General features: G+C 42.9%; 1 pseudogene; it reads left to right on the top strand.

Annotated features, from left to right (window-relative positions):
- The first annotated feature begins 12496 nt into the window (after window positions 1-12496).
- On the top strand, window positions 12497-12614 carry LOC124614611 (annotated as a pseudogene).
- The last annotated feature ends 6824 nt before the right edge of the window (window positions 12615-19438 follow it).

The raw sequence follows: 19438 nt of genomic DNA on the forward strand, positions 1-19438 counted from the left end.
AAATACTGCTGAGTCTACAGTATACAATATGAATACACACATGAATCGAATGGTCGAAGGTTCCTATCACTCGGCGTTTGTGAATTTTGAATATAACATAGAAACTTATAAGTGAAAGATTGCAATTAAATAAAATCTGCAGCTCCTATTTTAACGACTTCAAATAATGAGTACGATAGCAGAAGTACTTTTAAGAATGCCGTTTATTTCTGCAAAACACTTATTGGTGTCGATGGTCCAGCAATTAAATAAAATGTAAACTGAATAACAGGGAAACAATAGATCCCTATTTCACGTAATTGGCTATGAACAACAACATAGTTTGTGAGATATTCACTTCTAAACCCATACTACAAATCTCACAAGTGCACAAGCCTCCCGCGACCACGTGCAAAATACTCAACAGTCTCTAAGTATTTCCTGTGACTGGCCACCACGCCTTCCTGTCCAGCACTACCCCGTGTCCTGTCCGACCCGATGCTCCTGCCCCACTTTCGTATAGTCTCTAGTACCGTAGTAACGAGCGCTGTGATTGGCTAGAGCCCTCCCGCCATGTCTCCAAGCCAACGCACACTCACAAACGTATTGAAACATATACGAACTACTGGATTTACATTAAAATAACTTAAAATTACATGAATATTCCTACGGCTGGACCATAAACACGCTCTAACACACATTATTAAATACATAAACAAATTAAATAAACATATATCAACGGAACAGAAGCAAAAGTAGGCCAGTAGACTAATGTCTCTGTGCTTCCTAAAACTCAGTAAATATTTGAACAATTTCTTCATGAATAGTATATATCGGATATAAACAAAGATATAGACGAATAAATATATTTACAAGCATGCTGCTACCGTTTTTTCATGTAACTGTGGAGTACTTATGGATTGACGCTATCAATAGTAACTGGCCACTTTGACCTCCAATAACTCATGTACTATTCAGTTTACATGCCTGTAATTCATACCAATTTAGGTTTACACTAATAGCTTTCTAAAGACATGTCGACCACCAAAATCGGATGAACAGTTTAAATTTTGGAATCTCGTTACTGGGTGTTACTTGTATAACTTGCAGTCAGATACTAAACTTTAAACTAATAAAGATATTGAAAATCTGATAACACCCTCAGAATCGTCCTGCAAATAGTGGTAAAGTACATGTTTCTTTCTAAGGTATCATGATTCCTCTGGCTAATATTAATTTCTAAATGAACTGTGAAATGACTGCCAATATGGTTTCACAAAGTCCGCCATCTTTGGCACTCCTGGCATACAAATCTCTTTCATCGACACAAAGCACAGTCCTCGACACAGTGTCAACATAGAATTCTCAGCCACGCGGTCGGCCTGGACCACGCGCTGGGGCTACCCCTCTTGCTCCAGGCAATGTTCGGCACCACGCGTTTGCTGACGAGCCCCGGCTTTCCAAGCGGCCCGTGCGGCCACGCCAACCCCGACCTTATAATATTTTCAGGGCACCACAACTCGCCCGTTACCTCACAGAGTCCACTGATTCACACATGCTATTCAGTTAAAGCTTCCACGCGGAAGTAGGCATGGCGACAGGCAGACAAGTTTATCGCAGGAGCGTGGCAATTGGGCTTGCCTCAACAATTCGAAGTCATGAATCATGTTTGGCACTCCTTGCATACAAATCTCTTTCATCGACACAAAGCACAGTCCTCGTCACAGTGTCAACATAGAATTCTCAGCCACGCGATCTTAGACAAAAAATGGCACAGTCAGCCCACTAACGCACTAGCAATTCCGCTGAGATGGTTTTTCGTTGGTCTTCATGATTTTCTTCCAGGTGGTGAATAGTCCAATGGGCGCACATCCCCGCTGGTGCACAAGTGTGTCAGCACTACCAACGGCGACGTACAACCCAGCAGCAAGGTTTCATTGGGATCTGTCCATCACCTCAAGGAAGTGTCCGCACGTGCCAATATTGCAGGAGTCACAGCTGTGTCTAGCATGCCACCACGCAGGAGATTGGACAGCATTTCGCGACCTTGTTGCGATAATGGCAGACACTTCGCCCGACGATTCATCGTGTGCCGCACATACCAACATTGGAGGAGTAACAGCTGTGTGTGGCCGGCCGCCACATAGGAGATCGGACAGGTTATCGCGACCTTGTTGTGATAATGATAGACACCTGGTCCAACGACTCATCGTGTGTCCGCACGAGCCAACATTGCAGGAGTCACAGTTGCGTGTGGTCAGGTGGCACAGAGGAAATCGGACAGGTATGCGCGACCTTGTTGCGATAATGACAGACACCTCGCCCAAATACTCATTGTGTGTCCGCACTTGCCAACATTGCAGGAGTCACAGCAGTTTGTTGCCAGCAGCCACACAGGAGATCCGACAGGTTTTTGTGACCTTGTTGTGATAATGACAGACACTTCGCCCAAAGACTCATTGTGTGTCCACACGTGCCAACATTGCAAGAGTCACAGCTGTGTCTAGCCGGGTGCTACACAGGAAATAGGACAGGTTTGCGCGACCTTGTTACGATAACGACAGACAACTCGCCCAAATACTCATTGTGTATACGCACTTGCCAACATTGCAGGAGTCACAGTTATGTGTGGCCAGCAGCCACACAGGAGATTGGGGAGGTTTTCGTGACTTTGTTGCGATAATGACAGACACATCACCCAACGACTAATTGTGTGTCTGCAAGTGCCAGCATTGCAGGAGTCACAGCTGTGTGTGGCCAGCAGCCACACAGGAGATCGGACAGGTTTTCATAACCTTGTTGCGATAATGCCAGACACCTCGCCCAACAACTCATCGTGTGTCCGCACGTGCCAGCATTGCAGGAGTCACAGTTGTGTGTGGCCAGCAGCCACACAGGATGGGACAGGTTTTCGTGACCTTGTTGCGATAATGCCAGACACCTCGCCCAACGACTAATTGTGTGTCCGCACGTGCCAGCATTGCAGGAGTCACAGATGTGTGTGGCCAGCAGCCACACAGGAGATCGGACAGGTTTTTGCGACCTTGTTGCATTAATGACATACACCTCGCCCAACGACTAATTGTGTGTCCGCATGTGCCAGCATTGCAGGAGTCACTGCTGTGTTTGGCCGGCCACCACACAGGAGATCTCAGAGATTTATGCGAGCTTGTTGTTATAATGACAGACACCTCGCCCAATGATTCATCGTGCTTTCGTTCACTTCTTGGGCTCCACAGGAATTGTTTGAAGAGCCTGCGAATATCTGTGATGCTCTGGTTTTTCTCCCAAATGGGATGTGTCAGGTTAATAAAAATTGTGTATACAAGATAGCACTTTACACAAAATATTACATGACACTTAATACTTTTAATTTTTTTGGCTGGGCGGGTGGTGAAATTGCCCAGTTACTATATCCAAAAATTCATCTAATGAGTAGAAAGAGTTACCATTGAGATTTCTTTTATTTTTAAGTGCCATTTATCTATCTGTCAGTCTTTTGATGCTATTAGGTAAGTGACAAAAGAGTTAATGGCAGCATAATTTATCCCCTTCGTAGCCTAAGTTAGTTTTAACCTTGAGTAGTAACGATCATCCTTTCTCCTAGTGTTGTAGTCATTCTTTTGAATTCGTTTGAATTGTTAATAATAAATTTCGTAAGTGAATATATATATTGTGAGGCAACAGTGAAGATCCCTAGCTCTTTAAATTAATGTCTGCAGGATGATATTGGATGAGCTCCAGCAGTTATTCTGATTACACGCTTTTGTGCAATGAACACTCTTTTACTCAATGATGAGTTACTCCAGAATATGATGCCATACGAAGGCAGAGAATGAAAATGGGCGCGGTAAGCTAGTTTACTGAGACGTATATCTCCAAAATTTACAATGGCCCTAATAGCATAATTAGCTGAACTGAGACGTTTCAGCAGATCTTCAGTGTATTTTTTCCAGTTCAACCCCTCATCAATGCATACACCTATGAATTTTGAATATTCTATCTTAGCTACCGATTTCTGATCAAAGTCTATATTTGTTAATGGTGTCATTCCATTTACTGTGTGGAACTGTATATACTGTATTTTGTCAAAGTTTAATGAGAGCCCATTTGCAGTGAACCACTTAATGATTTTCTGAAAAGGTCGTTTACAGTTTCAAGAGTTAATTCTTGTCTGTTGGGTGTGATAGCTCTACTTGTATCATTGGCAAAAAGTACCAGCCTTGCATCTTCGTGAATATCGAATGGCAAGTCATTAATATATATTAAGAACAGCAGAGGACCCAAGGCTGAACCTTGTGGCACCCCATTCTTGATTGTTCCCCAGTTTGAGAAATCACCAGTTTTTTGCATATTATGTGAACTGCTTATTTCAACTTTCTGCACTCTTCCAGTTAGGTATGATTTAAACCACCTGAGCGCTGTCCCATTCATACCACATTACTTGAGCTCATCTGGAAGAATTCCACGATTTACACAATCGAAAGCCTTTGAGAGATCACAAAAAATCCCAATAGGTGACTTCCGGTTACTCAGAGCATTTAATATTTCATTAGTGAAAGAATATATAGGATTTTCCGTTGAAAACCTTTCTGGAAACCAAACTGACATTTTGTTAAAACTTTATTTTTACAAAGGTATGAAGTTATTGTACAATACATTCCTTTTTCAAGACTTTTGGATAAGGCAGTCAGAAGAGAGATTGGGTGGTAGTTGTTGACATCAGACATATCCCCATTTTTATGCAGTGGTTTAACAATGGCATACTTCAGTGTATCTGGGAAAATATCCTGGTTCAGAGAGATATTACATATGTGGCAAAGAATCCCACTTATCTCTTGGGAACAAGCTTTTATTATCCTGCTGGAAATACCATCAATTCCATGTGAGCTTTTATTCTTGAGAGAGTTTATTATCTTCCTAATTTCAGAAGGAGAGGTAAATAGAATTTCAATTGTATCAAATTGTGTGGGTAAGGCCTCTTCCATTAACTGCCTTGCTTCTTCTAATGAACATTTAGATCCTATTTTCTCTACAACATTTAAAAAATGATTATTCAAAATGTTTTCGACTTCTGGCTTGTTGTTTGTCAAGTTTCCATTCGCTTTGATGGTAATGCCATCATCCTTTACTCTTGGTTGCCCTGTCTCCCTTACGTATGGCGGAATTGATCAAAAAGTGACATTTTCGGATTATTATCTGTTATTAATATTTGATCTCTCCTGAATAATTTGATGCATTATTTGTCGAAAAATTCCAGTTGGAAGTGTAGTTTTTATCATTTCAAAGTTAATAGTGCGTGTGTAAAATTATCCGGTCGTTCTGCACTGACTTGCCTAAGTATCTCTAACTCTTGAACTATTCAATCTAGAAGGCTGTGGTTTTCAGCTATTTATTCCTTGATATTATGTTAATGCTCGTGTTAAGAGGTTGGATGCACTGTGTAAACAGAAATAGCGGTATAGCACATGCATTTTGTTTATTTACTTTGTGGTTGTGTTTCATAAGTTTTGAACTGAAAACGTAGTGGTTTGGTGTGTTATTATACGCTCTTCTACTTCATTTCAACATGACGAAAAGAAAGGGTTGTTTTAAGAAGCGACGTTTCCATGGAAATCAGCATATCACAAAATCTGAATCCAGTGTTGATCCTGAAATAGATTTTTCACAGACCCATGATAAGGACACATCTACTAGTGATTCGAAGAGGAAACTTGGAGAAGATGAGGATTTATTTATTGGCAAAGATCAAAATAGTTTAGGGTATGTTCTTTCAGATTTGAGTGTGTTAGGACAAGTTTTGCAAGATGCTGTGTTATGTAAGGTTTGTGGTGGGCAAATTAGCATCTCTGAGGACTTATCTGCAAGGACTGGACCGGCTAACAAACTTGATATTCAGTACGAAGTTTGCAGGCTCTCTACACCATTTTGGACTTCTGAAGAGTGCAAGAATGACTTGTTTGAGAGCAATGTTAGATTCTTGTATGGAATGAGGTGCACTGGGAAAGGATTGACTGCAGCTGAAGTATTATGTGCAACGCTGAACTTGTCAAACCCACCAACCAGATCTAGTAAGTACACAGAAGTAATTGGTGAATGTGTCAAATCTGTTGCTGTTACTTCTATGAAAGCTGCTGCTAAAGAAGCAGTAGAATTAAATAACACAACAGACTTATCTGTGGCAGTTGATGGCACATGGCAGAAGAGAGGTCACACATGAAAAAATGCAGTTGCAACTGTCACTAGTGTTGACACAGGTAAAGTTTTAGACATTGAAGTGCTAACTAAATACTGTCATCAGTGTAAATCAGTGTAAATCAGTTGATGAAACAAGTGAAAGCCATAAAACAAATTGTGGTAAGAATTATGAGGGAACTAGTGGGGGTATGGAGGCTACTGCAGTTGTATCTATGTTCAGAGGTCCACAACAGGAGAGAGGTGTGTGTTACACTGAGTACTTGGGGGATGGTGATTCAAAAGCTTACAAATCAGTAGTGAAAAGCCAACCTTATGGTAATAAGCAGATTGTTAAGATTGAATGTGTGGGCCACGTTCAAAAACGGATGGGAACACGTCTCCGAAAATTGAATCAGACAGAAGGAAAAGAGAACTTACCAGATAGAAAAACTCTAAATAGTAAAGGAAGACTTGCAGACAAAAACATTGATCAACTCCAGTATTATTATGGAATGCCAATAAGAAACAATACACATGACCTACAAGGAACGAAACGAGCAGTGTGGGCTACATTCTTCCACAAATCTTCCACTGATGATACACCTATACATGGTCTTTGTTCACCTGGTGCTGATTCATGGTGCAAGTACCGCAAAGCTCAGGCAGCGGGGAGCGAGGAACAATTTAGGCACAAAAATAGCATACCATCTGCAGTGATGGAAGCAATTGAACTAATATATAGTGAATTAGCTCATCCTAACCTTCTTTCCAAATGTCTCCATGGTCGAACACACAACCCGAATGAGTCTTTCAATAATGTAATTTGGACCCGCATACCAAAAAAAGTCTTTGTAGGGAGGAAAACTCTATGCCCGGGTGTTTGTGATACTGTGATAACGTTTAATGATGGTATAAAGGGAAGAGTTGGTGTACCAGAGGAACTTGGTATCACTCCAGGTGCCAACACACTTCAATGGATCGACTTAGGATCATGAAACGCCCAGTGTGCAGCAGAGGAAATGACTAAAGAAGCAAGAGGCCGGAAAAAAAGGAAGCTTCTAGATTTGCAGGATAGTCAAGAACATGATCCAGATAATGCTGATTATGGGCCTGGCTGTTTCTAGAAGCTTGCATGCCTCCATGTGTAAGTTAATATCAAATACAATGTTTGAACTTGATTTGCCGGAAATGACATTTTTAAAATAATTTGACCCATTATCTCAGTAACTATTACAGATACATATCTCTAATTTTACACTATGTTACCACTTAGTATACTGCAGCAACTGAACGTCCCAAAACATCTCTACCTCTAACGGCTTTTTACTTACTGAAGAAAAAGTAGACTTTTAAAAGAAAATATTGAACAACATTAAAAAAAATCATAACTAGCTAATTATTTCTCTGTACATTTGGATTCTGGTTCAGTAAACAGAAAGGGAGTGATACTATACATCCCAAAAATTTCAGATCTCTATCTGTCACACGTTCTGAGATAATGGGTTATCAATATTGCAAATTTAACACTGTGGGTATAGGACGCACGTACTCTCCTTAAATAATATTCCAAATTGTTTTGATTTTGTTATCAGAGATATTAATCTCAGACATGATGAGATTAATACCTCTGATAACAAAATCAAAACAATTTGGAATATTATTACAAGGGAGACAGGGCAACCAATAGTACAGGATGACGGACTCACCATCAAAGCGAATGGAAACTTGACAAACAAGCCAGAAGTCGAAAACATTTTGAATAATCATTTTTTAAATAATGTAGAGATATGTAAAACGGTAATTACTGAAAACATTGGCAGCAGAATAGAATAAAATGTAATAATTTTAAACCATTGTGTAAACATTTCGTTATATAAGGAGAAGTTTTAAAAATGCTGCTTTAGTACAACATAGTTTTACTGGTATTTGAAAATCGTTTATTTCCTTCAGATGACTAGTTTGGACGTCATGTGTGTTATGTGTTTCTCTTTAAACCTAATACACTGATGTTTTTCATTAATTTAATGTTATAATGGTTTTATATGTACTACAGTTACCTTGTGTATCGTCTACAGGTACCAACTGGAAATGGACTAATAGGTCTGAAACATGTTGTTCTACAATTAAAGACGTACAGCTGACACGGAATTTGCATATTGGATTTATTAAAATTGCATAATCTCACATAAAGATGAATAAAAAGAAGTACCCGTCAAAGACATTAACACACAAACCTTCAACTAATACAGTACAAAATAGAAAATATCAGTCATCTGGAAACAGTTATTAAACACAGTGACATTGAAATACAGACCACTGTGATAGGATGTGATAAAATACAGCCACGATAAAAGATATAAAAAATCATAAATCAATGCCAGCATATAATAAGAAAATAATAAAAGACCTACATAAACCATAGATCAATGTCAACAGATAATAATTATTATTCGAAAGTAAGTGTATAAAAGTACGTCAAGTAATACTAAACTTTTCTCTTCTCCTGAGCTACTAAAACCGGTAATTATAAACAGTTCACCCTGCAAGTCCTCAAATGAAGCTACAAATATTGGCAGCAATAAAAATGTCAATTCACAAACCTGACTGACAATGTTCAAAATGAGAAGACAGAATGAACAGAAAATGGGCTACCAGGGTGATTATGTCTCTGTGTACCATCTGTTGTGCATTAGATGCTCTTCACAGGTGTCACATTTATTTGTCAATGGCAAAATATACGATCACTTTGATATTTTAAGAATGAAGGGTGAGATGAATGTATTGAAAAATAGTGTGTTTAGTAGTTCGGGACAACATACGAAAATATTTTATAGATAGTACTATTATAATGGATCCAATTGCTAGTTCTAACCAAGGTCTCCTTATAGAATAAACTTCCTAAAAAAGTTTTGAGTTAGAACTATTTGCCACGTCCCAGTTTAGGTCTCGACTTAAGAGAATCGAAGTTCTACAAAGTAAAAATAAAAGGAATCTGCAGTTAAAATGAAACGACATATGGTCACACAGTGGCCTGATACGGAAATCTGATGGGGGAAAATTAATATACCAGTATTGCTTATAATATAAGCTGTAAAGTGTTTTGATATTTACCTGACCAGCTGACTGCAGATTGTTAACGTTATTAGCTTTCAGCAGAGATTACTTTTAAATGTGATACTCTTCAAGCAGTTACCGTGTTTCAGTGTTGCACCTTCTGAATGGAGAAGACAAAAGTGTTAAACTATCTAAAGCGCCATGACATTATTACTGCACAGACAAAAAGTACGTTGTGTAGTTCGACCACTATTAAATACTTTGGAAACAGAAAAATGCTGCTGACAGTTAGTCACTCCTCTGGTCTTCTAACATGAACCGCGTCCAACGAAGTTACTTTGTGAAATACTGTGTATTTGACGTGGGAGACACTATAGACTTTTCTTATGCGGTGTTGTGTCGTTATTTCACCTCACGTATATTCCCTGGTGTCACTTGGCGCTGCTAACATGTGGCATAGACAGATCAAAAATACTAAGAAATGGAGGGGGAAAAAAGTGACAGTCAAGCAAGAAGCGTCAGGAACGTTTTCGGATGGGTTGTAGCTTAAAATTTGTTGTTTGACTTTTACTACACAGAAGCAATGGATGAAATGACAGAAAATTTCCGGATATGAATTAATGTAGGTGGAGACAGAAGAGTGTCGATGCTACGAGAAACAGAATAAAAAAACTGCTGGAAGGCCACGTCGAGGAAGTAGAGTTTCGGTTCCAGAGGAATTTTGGAACGTAGGGGCGGTACTGGCCCTACGACTTACCTTAGAATATACACAAAGGGGTCAAACGTCTTGGGATAGCGATATACACATACACAGATGGCGGTACTATCGCGTACACAAGATACGACAGTGTACTGCATTGGCGGAGCTGTCATTTGTACTCAGGGGATACATGTGAAAAGTATGTAAAGCTACGAGAAACAGAATAAAAAAACTGCTGGAAGGCCACGTCGAGGAAGTAGAGTTTCGGTTCCAGAGGAATTTTGGAACGTAGGGGCGGTACTGGCCCTACGACTTACCTTAGAATATACACAAAGGGGTCAAACGTCTTGGGATAGCGATATACACATACACAGATGGCGGTACTATCGCGTACACAAGATACGACAGTGTACTGCATTGGCGGAGCTGTCATTTGTACTCAGGGGATACATGTGAAAAGATTACGGCCACACGGCTTTGGACGCGGAATGGTACTTTGAGCTAGGCGCATGCGGCATTTCATTGGGGAATTCAACATACCAAGATGCACGCTATCAAGAGGGTGCCGAGAATACCACGTTTCAGGCATTACCTCTCACCACGAACAACGCAGTGGCCGATGGCCTTCGCTTAACGACCGAGAGCAGCGGCATTTGTGTTAGAGTTGTTAGTGCTAGCAGACAAGCAACACTGTGTGAAATAACTGCAGAAATGGATATGGGGCGTACGACGAACGTATCCGTTAGGACAATATGGCAAAATTCAACGTTAATGGGCTATGGGAGCAGGCGACCAAAGTGAGTGCCTTTGCTAACGGCACAATATCTGCAGCGCCTCTCCTGGGCTCGTGACCATATCGGTTGGACCCTAGACGACTGGTGAATCGGGGCCCACTTTGATTCCCGATCTCAGTTGGTAAGAGCTGATGGTAGGGTGCGAGTCTGGCGCAAAGTCTCCCGAAACAACTCACGCAATTTTCCAACAAGGCACCATAAAAGCTGGTGGTGGCTCCTTAATGGTGTTTACATGGAACGGACTGGGTCCTGTGATCCAGTTGAACCAGTCACTGACTAGAGATGCCTATGTTCGGATACTTGGAGACTGTCTACAGCCGCTCATGGACTTCATGTTCCGAAACAACCATGGAATTTTATGGATGACAAAGCGTCATTTCAGAACATCCAGGACAATTTGAGTGAATGAAATGGCCACGCAGATCACCCGACATGAATCCCACCGAATATTTGAGACATAATCGAGAGGTCAGTTCGTGAACAAAATCCTGCACCACCAACACTTTAGCAATTATGGACGGTTATAGAGGCAGCATGGCTCAATATTTCTACAGGGGATTTCAAACGACTTGTCGACTGCATTCCTCGTCGAGTTGCTGCATTACGACGGACGAAAGGAGGTCCAACACGATGTTAGGAGGTGTCCCACGATTTTGTCACCTCAGTATGGGGGAAACCTACGTTTACAGCATTTACAAACAAATGTCGATAGAAAGTTTTAACAATGTTAACTGGAAAACACTCTTTCAAATTTGTAGGTAGTAGGAAGAAAATAAAAGGAGCGAAAGCTTATCCGCAGCATACACAGAAACGAGAGCGCAGTTATAAGGCATGAAAGGAAAGTATTAGCTGAGAAAGGAGGTGAGACACGGTTGTAGTACATGCCCAATGTTATTCAGTCTGTCCTTTTAGCGAACAGTAAAGGAACCCAAGGAGAAATTTAGAGTGTGAGCTTAAATTCAGGTAGTAGAAATATTTAACTCTGAGGTTTTGCCAAGGACATTTTAATACTTTGAGAAACGGAAAATGGCTTGGAAGAGCAGTGGCATGGAATGGACAGCGTCTTGAAACGAGATCGTAAGATGAATATCAGCAAAAATAAAAGAGGGTGACTAGGATATAGTTGAAGTAATCAGGCGATGCTGAGGAAACTAGATTAGGAAATTACAGATTAAAAGGAGTACACAGATTTTGCTATTTGATCAACAAAATAAGTGATGAAGGCCGAGGTCGAGAGGATCAAAATGCAGACTGGCAAAAGAAAAGTATTAGTGAAAAACAGGAAGTTGTTGACGCTGAATACAAATTTTAGTGTTTGCAAATCTTCTCTACAGACGTGGGTAGACCGAATAACTAGTGAGGAGGTATTGAGAAGAACTGTGGAAAAAAGAAATCTATCGCAGTACTTGACTAAAAGTTCACATCTTGAAGCGTCCAAGACCTCTTAATTAGCCAATGGACGGACGTGTAGGGGGAGGGAAGGAGGAGGTTCAAAAGCCGTTGAGGGAGAGCCGGGTTTGAATACAGTAAGCAGGTTTAAATGAAATTGATGTAGGTTGCAGTACACTACCTGACCAAAAGTATCTGGACACCTCTGTGAAAAGCAGACTTGACCACCAGATATCATGAGAGGCAGAAGCGCGAGTGTAAAGGAGACAGGATGTGTAGCATTGTCATTATAGAACCGAACGCAAGAGCAAATCGGCCAAAGAAGCTTAATGACTTTGAATGTGCATGTCACCTGAGAAACAAATCCATCGGAACCATTTCAGCTGTTCTAAAGCTGCCAAAGGGCAACGGCCTTGCCGCAGTGGATACACCGGTTCCCGTCAGATCACCGAAGTTCAGCGCTGTCGTGCGTGGCCGGCACTTGGATGGGTGACCATCCGGGCCGCCATGCGCTGTTGCCATGCGCTGTTGCCATTTTTCGGGGTGCACTCAGCCACGTGATGCCAATTGAGGAGCTGCTCGACCGAATAGTAGCGGCTCCGGTCAAAGAAAACCATCATAACGACCGGGATGTGGTGTGCTGACCACTCGCCCCTCCTATCTGCATTCTCAGTAAGGATGACGCGGCGGTCGGATGGTCCCGATGGGCCAGTTACGGCCTGATGACGGAGTGCTGCTGCTGCTAAAGCTGCCAAAGGTGACTATTGGTGATGTTACTGTGGAGTGTAAATGCGAATGGTGGTTGTAAAAAATCGCATAAAATCAGCCCCAGGAACCACTCGTGAGTTCGAAAGTGCCACCGGTAGACTGTGCGTAGGCAGCTCACAGGCCACACATATCTGTAGTCACTGCTAAGTAACACTGTAAGTGATGCACAGAGCTACGCAACTGACAAATGGATGAATGGAAACGCGTGTGTTGGGGAGGGATAACTCACGTTATACCCCGTGACAATCCAACGGAATAGCTGGAGAATACCTGCTGTCAAGACTAATGCCGACTAGGAGATACGGAGGAGGCGGTGTTACGGCAGTTGTCTTCAACCTTTCTATTGCCCCTGAGTGCAGTCAGACATCAGGTAGTATCCCTCAGCCGTCTGCCTACTATCAACAATATTAATGCCAAACTAAACTTTAGAACGCAAAAAAATTTTCACTGAGCGCTTTCTTTCTTTAAATCGTGAGGGGTGTTCAATGAGTGATACAACACATTTTTTTTCTAGGTTGAAAAAAAAGTGGAATTCGCTGTGCGACATCGTGGAATATTTCTGCTTCAGCCCCTATAGTTTCATGAAGTTCCGATAGATGGCGGCGCTATAGGTGGTCTTCAAAATGTCGTCTGTAAAGGAAGTGCGTTCAAAACAGATAGCTGTCATTGAGTTTCTTTCGGAGGAAAACTAGAGTATCGCAGATATTTGTAGGCGCTTGCAGACTGTCTACCTGTCCGTGAATAAAAGCCCGCCGAGTCGTTGGGCGAGACGTCTGTCATCACAAGAAGGTCGCAAAACTTGTCCGATCTCTCGCGTGCCGACCAGCTGCACACAGCTGTGACTCCGCAGTGTTTCACTTCGGCGTGTTCGTAGCTACAAAAATTCACACAAAATACTAGTTCTCCATGACAACGCAAAGCGTCACCCAAGTTTGCGCACATGAGAGGAGCTCACAAAACTTCATTGAACTGTTCCTCGTCATCCATCCTACAACCCGGATCTCGCACCTTCCGACTTACGTCTGTCTGACCCGATGAAGGACGCCCTTCGCGGGAAGCAGTTCGGTGGGGAGTTTACTGGTGCAGCAAGACGTTGGCTCCGACTTAGACCAGTGGAGTGGCACCGTACGAGCATACAGGCCCTCCAAATAAGGTGGCCACGGCCGTCGCATTGAACGGAGATTATGTTGAAAAACAGCCCAAACAGTGTGGAATGACATGGTGTGTTGGAATCCTGAATAAAACCAACCTAGTTTCAGAAATAAATGTGTTGCGTTAAGTTACTGAACGGCCCTCGTATTTAGCGTTTGTATTTGCCTTATTAAATCACGAACTAGTGTGTCACTTCGAAGACTGATAGTGCCTTTTATAGAACGAGTGCTACCTACCACTGCCGAGAAAAGAAGGCTATCTATCCACCACGAAGGTAGACACTTCTTACAGAACATTCTTCCTCTGCGCCACTCCTCTCCCTAGTGACACTTGCTTCACCGAAACCCTGCACTTGCATTTAAAAACTAAATTAAAACGTGTGCACTATACTTAGATCTACTGCTTGTAAATCACTTGATTACTTGTCTCCTTGGTTCTGAACTGACAAAAATTTGATGACATCAGGCTGCCAACGCTTTTTTTCTGATCACTGTCACTGATAACAATAATAATAATAATTATTATTATTATTATAACATAGTGTTATATTACATAGTTACTATTGTATTGTGCTGCCATTTCGTTTATATTTGCGAAGTGATAATGAAGCACTTTCTGGTTTATTGAGGGAACTACTTACAACTCAGAGAAGGCATTTTCCTGAGATACTTAATCATGTGTAATGTACATGTCTGTTTTACTGTCGTGGATGGATAGAACAAAGTACAAAGCATGTATTTAGTGAGTGGATTACCTGAGGAGCACGTTGTTCATACATTCGTTTCAGAAGCTGTGACCTCCATCTAAAAGCTAGTATTTGAAAAAAAAAGAATATTAGTAACCTATGTAATCAGTATCACAGAATAGTGATAATAGTAATGATCTCCTAAAAATTCTTCAATCTTATGAACCAGACACAATTGAACCCCTTCTTTTTTACCTGTCAGAAATTACATTTTACCCCTCAGAGGACAACTATCTCCAGATTGTGAACCATGGTGTTACGGTATGGCGTTGTTCTTCATGGTTAGGGTGTGGTCCCGTTATTGTACGTAAGAAAACGATAAATGCGAAACGATAGGAACACATTTTACAGCGAAGTGTACTGCGTAGGCGTACAGTAGAGAAACAGTTCGCAGACGATGATTCATTGTATTAGTATGACAATGCATTCTGTCATAAAGCAGCATCTCTGGGGCAATGGTTTGTGGACAACAATGTCCCTGAAATGGAATTGCCGTGTGGCTAGGGCCCCCGTCGGGTAGACCGTTCGCCTGGTGCAAGTCTTTCGAGTTGACGTCACTTCGGTGACTTGCGTGTCGATGGGGATGAAAGGATGATGAGAAGTACAACACAACACCCAGTCCCTGAGCGGAGAATAATCTCCGACCCAGCCGGGAATCGAACCCGGGCCGTTAGGTATGACATTCCGTCGCGCTGACCACTCAGCTACCAGGGGCGAACGTCCCTGAAATGAACTGGTCTAACGAGAAACGAAACTTCCTGGCAGATTAAAACTGTGTGCCGGACCGAGACTCGAACTCGGGACTTTTGCCTTTCGCGAGCAAGTGCTCTACCAACTGAGCTACCCAAGCAGGACTCACGCCCCGTCCTCACAGATTTACTTCCGCCAGTACCTCGCCTCCTACCTTCCAAACTTTGCAGAAGCTCTCCTGCGAACCTTGCACAACCAGCACTCCTTCAGTCGTGCTTGGGTAGCTCAGTTGGTAGAGCACTTGCCCGCGAAAGGCAAAGGTCCCGAGCTCGACTCTCGGTCCGGCACACAGTTTTAATCTGCCAGGAAGTTTCATATCAGCGCACACTCCCTGCAGAGTGAAAATCTCATTGTGGCCTAACGAGAGTCACGATGTGAGCCCAGTGGAGCACCTACTGGTGAATCAGGACGTTCTATACCCGCTACGTCCAATATCGGCTCCGTTCCACATGTAAATTGACCCCGGCATAGTTAAAGCCATCATATAGGCGAAGAGTCAACACGCCCCTTATTAATGTCCACTAACAGGTGTCCAGATACTTTGATCAGACAGCGTAATTATGCAGATAATTAAGAGACGACGGAGCTTGCACAGGACTGGCCATCTTGGGGAGCTACATAAAACCAACCTTCTGACTCGAGACGAGAGCGTTAAGGGCCAAGAGGGGCTATAGACGTCTTCAGTTGGTGCTTTCGATTGCATCTACCAGCTGCTGAAACTGTGCCTCGTACGAGGCACGCCACAGAAGGTGGTGCCTCGGGTCACGCGGTGAGTGCGACATAGTCGCGGCGAACACATCGTGGAAGTATCTTCCATCAAAGTAGGCGTCCAGAAGGCAGTCTTTCTCGGTCGGGAAGGAGAGCCCACACGCCGCAGCTGCGTCGAGCACGTGCAGCACCGTACGCACGAAGAGCGTCGCCAAGTAGACGGCGCGTACGTTGACCGTCTCGACATCCGGACCTGCGAGGAAGCTGGCGGAGGCGTCGCCGACGGCCACGGCGACGGCTGCGAAGACCGCGGCCTCCTCCTGTCCCAGGGCGGCCGGGTTACAGTCGCGACGCAGGTACGAGAGCGCGACAGCGGGCACCGCGAGGTGCGGCGGCGACACGGACCTCAGCGCCGACAGGTTCGCCCGTGGTGACGTCACCCACGCGAAGAGCCGCCACCGCTGGTCTTGGCCCGCGACGTCCTGCAATAAAAGTTATGATGTGAAACGTGACATTTCTGTGGAAAATTGTAGAGACTACTCTGTTGTTGTTGTTGTGGTCTTCAGCCATGAGACTGGTTTGATGCAACTCTCCATGCTACTCTATCCTGTGCAAGCTTCTTCATCTCCCAGTACGTACTGCAACCTACATCCTTCTGAATCTGTTTAGTGTACATCTACATCTACATCTATATTTATACTCCGCAAGCCACCCAACGGTGCGTGGCGGAGGACACTTTACGTGCCACTGTCATTACCTCCCTTTTGTGTTCCAGTCGCGTATGGTTCGCGGGAAGAACGACTGTCTGAAAGCCTCCGTGCGCGCTCGAATCTCTCTAATTTTACATTCGTGATCTCTTCGGGAGGTATAAGTAGGGGGAAGCAATATATTCGATACCTCATCCAGAAACGCACCCTCTCGAAACCTGGCGAGCAAGCTAAACCGCGGTGCAGAGCGCCTCTCTTGCAGAGTCTGCCATTTGAGTTTGCTAAACATCTCCGTAACGCTATCACGGTTACCAAATAACCCTGTGACGAAACGCGCCGCTCTTCTTTGGACCTTCTCTATCTCCTCCGTCAACCCGATCTGGTACGGATCCCACACTGATGAGCAATACTCAAGTATAGGTCGAACGAGTGTTTTGTAAGCCACCTCCTTTGTTGATGGACTACATTTTCTAAGCACTCTCCCAATGAATCTCAACCTGGTACCCGCCTTACCAACAATTAACTTTATGTGATCATTGCACTTCAAATCGTTCCGCACGTATACTCCCAGATATTTTACAGAAGTAACTGCTAGCAGTGTTTGTTCCGCTATCATATAATCATAGAATAAAGGATCCTTCTTTCTATGTATTCGCAATACATTACATTTGTCTACGTTAAGGGTCAGTTGCCACTCCCTGTACCAAGTGCCTATCCGCTGCAGATCTTCCTGCATTTCGCTACAATTTTCTAATGCTGCAACTTCTCTGTATACTACAGCATCATCCGCGAAAAGCCGCATGGAACTTCCGACACTATCTACTAGGTCATTTATATATATTAAGAAAAGCAATGGTCCCATAACACTCCCCTGTGGCATGCCAGAGGTCACTTTAACGTCTGTAGAAGTCTCTCCATTGATAACAACATGCTGTGTTCTGTTTGCTAAAAACTCTTCAATCCAGCCACACAGCTGGTCTGATATTCCGTAGGCTCTTACTTTGTTTATCAGGCGACAGTGCGGAACTGTATCGAACGCCTTCCGGAAGTCAAGGAAAATAGCATCTACCTGGGAGCCTGAATCTAATATTTTCTGGGTCTCATGAACAAATAAAGCGAGTTGGGTCTCACAAGATCGCTGTTTCCGGAATCCATGTTGATTCCTACATAGTAGATTCTGGGTTTCCAAAAACGACATGATACTCGAGCAAAAAACATGTTCTAAAATTCTACAACAGATCGACGTCAGAGATATAGGTCTATAGTTTTGCGCATCTGTTCGACGACCCTTCTTGAAGACTGGGACTACCTGTGCTCTTTTCCAATCATTTGGAACCTTCCGTTCCTCTAGAGACTTGCGGTACACGGCTGTTAGAAGGGGGGGCAGGTTCTTTCGCGTACTCTGTGTAGAATCGAATTGGTATCCCGTCAGGTCCAGTGGACTTTCCTCTGATGAGTGATTCCAGTTGCTTTTCTATTCCTTGGACACTTATTTCGATGTCAGCCATTTTTTCGTTTGTGCGAGGATTTAGAGAAGGAACTGCAGTGCGGTCTTCCTCTGTGAAACAGCTTTGGAAAAAGGTGTTTATTATTTCAGCTTTACGCGTGTCATCTTCTGTTTCAATGCCATCATCATCCCGGAGTGTCTGGATACGCTGTTTCGAGCCACTGATTTAACGTAAGACCAGTACTTTCCAGGATTTTCTGTCTAGTCGGTACACAGAATTTTACTTTCGAATTCACTGAACGCTTCACGCATAGCCCTCCATATGCTAACTTTGACATCGTTTAGCTTCTGTTTCTCTGAGTGGTTTTGGCTGCGTTCAAACTTGGAGTGAAGCTCTCTTTGCTTTCGCAGTAGTTTCGCAACTTTGTTGTTGAACCACGGTGGGTTTTTCCCGTCCCTCACAGTTTTACTCGGCACGTACCTGTCTAAAACGCATTTTACGATTGCCTTGAACTTTTTCCATAAACACTCAACATTGTCAGTGTCGGAACAGAAATTTTCGTTTTGAACTGTTAGGTAGTCTAAAATCTGCCTTCTATTACTCTTGCTGAACAGATAAACCTTCCTCCCTTTTTTTATATTCCTATTAACTTCCATGTTCAGGGATGCTGCAACGGCCTTATGATCACTGATTCCCTGTTCTGTACATACAGAGTCGAAAAGTTCGGGTCTGTTTGTTATCAGTAGGTCCAAGATGTTATCTCCACGAGTCGGTTCTCTGTTTAATTGCTCGAGGTAATTTTCGGATAGTGCACTCAGTATAATGTCACTCGATGCTCTGTTCCTACCACACGTCCTACACATCTGAGTGTCCCAGTCTATATCTGGTAAATTGAAATCTCCATCTAGGACTAAAACATGCTGAGAAAATTTATGTGAAATGTATTCCAAATTTTCTCTCAGTTGTTCTGCCATTAATGCTGCTGAGTTGGGAGGTCGGTAAAAGGAGCCAACTATTAACCTAGTTAGGTTGTTGAGTGTAATCTCCACCCATAATAATTCACAGGA

The sequence above is a fragment of the Schistocerca americana genome, chromosome 4 (assembly GCF_021461395.2).
Source record: "Schistocerca americana isolate TAMUIC-IGC-003095 chromosome 4, iqSchAmer2.1, whole genome shotgun sequence".
NCBI lineage: Eukaryota > Metazoa > Arthropoda > Insecta > Orthoptera > Acrididae > Schistocerca > Schistocerca americana.